Source organism: Physeter macrocephalus, chromosome 11 (genome assembly GCF_002837175.3).
Source record: "Physeter macrocephalus isolate SW-GA chromosome 11, ASM283717v5, whole genome shotgun sequence".
Classification (NCBI taxonomy): Eukaryota; Metazoa; Chordata; class Mammalia; order Artiodactyla; family Physeteridae; genus Physeter; species Physeter macrocephalus.
This window is the reverse complement of record NC_041224.1, coordinates 98,199,681-98,204,740: the sequence shown is the minus strand read 5'-3', so window position 1 is coordinate 98,204,740 and position 5,060 is coordinate 98,199,681.

Genomic DNA, 5,060 nt, shown 5'->3' with positions numbered 1-5,060 from the left:
GCATGTGGGATCTTCCCGGACCGGGGCACGAACCCGTGTCCCCTGTGTTGGCAGGCGGATTCTAAACCACTGCGCCACCAGGGAAGCCCATAAATATATATTTTTAAAAAATGAACATCAGGCTCGAGCTTTCAGTGTCTGTTCCCCGGGATGGCAGTTCACCTAAGGGGAGGGGAACAGACTGGATGCATTGTTCCACATCCCCCAGCTCAAGCTCAGATTAGGGAAGAGTCTCCGTTTTCTCTTGTTTTTCTCTTCTTGTAAGGCAGATTTGGGAGGAGGGGGCATAAGACGAAAAAGGGGTATTTTAGGGCCTCTTCCACAACCTGCATTAGTAAGTGTATTAATTTTAAAGGTTGAATCTTTGTCTCTTCTCCTTTTTAATGCAAGGCTCTATCTAGAGGTAGAGTCCTAAACTCCAGATGTACATTTGAATAATCTGGGGAACTTTACAAAATTCTAAGGCCTGGATCCCATCCCTAGAGATTCTAATTGGTCTAAGGGCAGCATGGGCCCTGGGATTTTTTTTAAAGTTCCACAGGTAATTCTAATGTTGAAAACCACTGCATCCAAATCACCTGGAGGGTTTATTAAACCACAGACTGCTGGGTCTCACTCTCTGAGTTTCTGAGTCAGTACATCTGGGAAGGAGATCAAGAATTATTAGCATTTCTAACAAGTTCCAGGTGCTGCTGTTGCTGCTGGATCAGAGACCGCACTTTGAAAACCACTGTTCTAGACAGACTCTTAAGGTGAAGGCAACTGTTAATAATAATAACTACTACCACTTATTGAGTACTTACTATATGTCACTTAACACTTTGGTGTTAAGCATTTTACATATTATAGCCTCATTTATTCCTATAGTAGTCATACTATATATGATAATTTTTTAGGTATCTTATATGCTGTTTTTATAATGCTTCAGTTATTTTGTATGTGCTAGGTTTGACTCCCTAACTGGAACATGCACCTTCTGAAAATAGGGTCAAGGGTTTTTCCATTCTTCTTCTGGATTTTCTTTCCCTAGCCTATGGTTGTCACACAGTGCTGAACACATAGTAATAGCTGATTCGTTGAGCATCTATTATGTACCAAAGCACTCTGCTAGGTGTTTTATATAATTTATTACAATTTCTACTTCCCAACAACCACCCGAGGAGGTGCTATAATTATCTCCATCTGACAGGTGATGTAACTAGTTCAGAGAGGTTAATTTACTTGTCCCAAATCACCAGTAGGTGCCTTTCCTGGAATTTGAATGCCCATCTGTCTGACTCCAAAGCTTTCTTCTTACCTTTTGGTTTCTTAACTGAGTCACAGCATTATCTCTGGCCACCTAATTAAATCCCCAAAGGGTCCTAGCTCCCTTTTCAGTGGTCCCTGGGCATGACAGGAGTGGAGAAGTGGTAGGGGTGGGGGTCTTGATGACTTCCAGGATGCTGGCTAGAATGGCAGGGAGGGAGCTAACCAAAAGCTCCTTGGCCCCTGCACCTTTTATCTCCTCAAACCATGATACCTGGCACATAGTTGGTACACAATAAATATATATTTACTAGAATAGCACTGATGCTCTCTACCTTATATTATAGTACTTGGTTACATACTGTTTTGTGTTAATGTCTTCTATCCCTTCTTCTGTGTAAATTGTATCTCCTCAAAAGGATATAACAGCAAAAGACTAGCAAACTGGGACTTCCCTGGTGGTGCAGTGGTTAAGCACCTGCCTGCCAATGCAGGGGACATGGGTTCAAGCCCTGGTCCGGGAAGATCCCACATGCTGCGGAGCAACTAAGCCCGTGCACCACAACTACCAAGCTTGCGCTCTAGAGCTCGCGAGCCACAACTACTGAGCCCATGTGCCACATCTCCTGAAGCCCTCACGCCTAGAGCCCATGCTCCGCAACAAGAGAAGCCACCACAATGAGAAGCCTGCGCACAGCAACAAAGAGTATCTCCCGCTCACCGCAACTAGAGAAAGCCTGCGCGCAGCAGTGAAGACCCAACACAGCTAAAAATAAGTAAATAAATAAATTTATATTAAAAAAAGACTAGCAAACTGATATTAGCAACACATAGAAATGATTATACATGAAGTGGAATTTGTAAGGTTGCAAGGTTGGTTTAATATATAAAATCAATCAATAGAGTACTCAATATCAATAAAATAAAGGACAAAATCACATGAACATCTCAACAGAAACAAAAAAAGCATTTGACAAAAATCCACCAAATTTTCATGATAAAGACCCTCAATAAACTAGGAATAAAAGGGAACTTACTCAACCTGGTAAAGGGTATCTACAAAAACCCTAGAGCTAACATCATACTTAATAGTGAAAGACTAAGAGCTTTTGCGCTAACATCAGGAACAAGATAAGGATGTTTATTCTTGTCACTTCTGTGCAACATTTTACTGGAGGTTCTAGACAGGGTAGTTAGGCAAGAAAAAGAAATAAGAGACATACAGATTGGAAAGGAAAAAGTAAGACTATCTTTATCCACATATGATCTGATCTTGTACATAGAAAAGCTCAAGGAGTCCTCAAAAAAGAAAAAAACAAACAAACAAAAACTATTGTACTAATAAATGAATTCAGTAAGATTGTAGAATACAAGATCAATATACAAAAATTAATTGTATTTCAATGCTCTAGCAATGAACAATATGAAAATAAAATTAAGAAAATAATTGTATTTATAGAAGCATCAAAAAAAAATTATACTTAGGAATAAGTTTTTTTAACGTGTAAAATGTATACACTGAAAACTATAAGACACTGTTGAAAGAAATTAAGATCTAAACGAATGGAAAGATATCCCATGTTCATGAATTTGAAGACTTAATATTATTAAAATGGCAATATTTCCTAATTAATTTACAGATCAATGCAATCCCCAATCAAAATCCCAGATGGCTCTTTTGTAGAAATTGACAAGCGTATCCTGAAATTCACATGGAAATGCAAGGGACCAAGAATATCCAAAAAATCTTGAAAAACAGGAACAAAGTTGGAGGACTCACATTTCCCAATTTCAAAAGTTACTATACAGCAACAGTAATCAAGATACTGTGGTATTGGAATAAAGGATAGACATATAGATGAAAGGAATAGGGCTTCCCTGGTGGCGCAGTGGTTAAGAATCTGCCTGCCAAGGCAGGGGACACGGGTTCAAGCCCTGGTACGGGAAGATCCCACATGCCGTGGAGCAGCTAAGCCCGTGTGCCACAACTCCTGAGCCTGCGTGCCACAACTACTGAAGCCTGTGTGCCTACAGCCCGTGCTCCGCAACAAGAGAAGCCACAGCAATGAGAAGCGCACTGACCACAACAAAGAGTAGCCCCAGCTCACCGTAACTAGAGAAAGCCCACACACAGCAATGAAGACCCAACGCAACCAAAAATTTAAAAATTAAAAAAAAATAAATAAATAAAAGAAAGGAATAGAATTGATAGTCTAGAAATAAACCCTGGACATTGATTTTCAACACAGCTGCCAAGACCATTCAACAGGGGGAAGAATAGTCTTTTCAGCAAATAGCGTTGGGACCCCTGGATATCCACACATAAAAAACTGAACTTAAACCCCGTTTTTAATATTATATACAAAAATTAGCTAAAATGGAGCATAGGCCTAAATGTAAGAGCTAAAACTATAAAATTCCTAGAAGAAAACATATGAGTAAATCATTGTGGCCTTGGGTTAGGTAATGCTTTCTTAGATATGACACCAAAAGCATAAGTGACATAAGAAAGAACAGACAAATTGAATTACATCAAAATTAAAAATGTTTGTGCTGTAAATGACATCATCAAGGCAAGAAGTAAAAAAGATAACTAATAGAACAGGAGAAAACACATGCAAATCTTATATCTGATAAGGGACTTGTATCCAAAATATATAAAGAATTCTTACAACTCAGCCAAAAATATACACATAACCTAATTTAAAAGTGGGCAAAGGATTTGAATAGACATTACTTTAAGGAAGATATACAAATGGCCAATAAACCTATGAAAACATCCTTAACAGCATTAGTCATTACTTAAACGCAAATCAAACGCACAATGATTCTCCAAAAGATTAAACATAATGTTACCACTCAACCCAGCAATTGCACTCCAGATGTACACTCAAAAGAATGGAAAACATGTATTCAAACAAAAACTTGTAAATGAATGTTAGTAATGTCAAAAGGTGGAAACAACTCAAATGTCCATTAACTGATGAACAAATGAACAAAATGTGATATATCCATGCAATGGAATATTATTCAGCCATCAAAAGGAATGAAGTACTGATACATGCTACGACATGGATGCATCTTGAAAAGATTATGTTAAGTTAAAGAAGCCAGTTACAAAAGACAACACGGTATATGATTCCATTTATATGAAATGTCCAGAATAGGCAAATCTATAGAGACAGAAAGTGGATTAGTGATTACTTGGTTATTTGGGCTGGGGAGTGACTGCTAATGCATATGGATTTCTTTTTGGGGTGATGAAAATGTTCTAAAATTGTGAATATTTTAAAAACCATTAGATTGTACACTTTAAATGGTTGAATTTTAGGGTAGGTGGATTATAACTCAGTTATATCTCAATAAAGACTATAAGGGCAGGCAATGAGAAGGCAGGCAGGAAATGTGTTTTATACCTCATGGCCTCTCTAACACTCCTCAGATAGTCTGAGGCACATAGTACGTGCTCAATAAATACTCAATGTAAAGGAGATAGTTTCTTTGCAGAGAAGAAGCAATAGTGATTCCAGTTAAACCTGTTGGGGATGTGTAGAAATAGGAAGAGACCCTCCCCCTGCTGGCCCCATTGCCAAAGAATCAAAAGAGATTAAATAAAACAAGGTCCCCGGGCTTCCCTGGTGGCGCAGTGGTTGCGCGTCCGCCTGCCGATGCAGGGGAACCGGGTTCGCGCCCCGATCTGGGAGGATGGGCCCGTGAGCCATGGCCGCTGAGCCTGCGCGTCCGGAGCCTGTGCTCCACAACGGGAGAGGCCACAACAGAGGGAGGCCCGCAATACCACATAAAAAAAAAAAAAA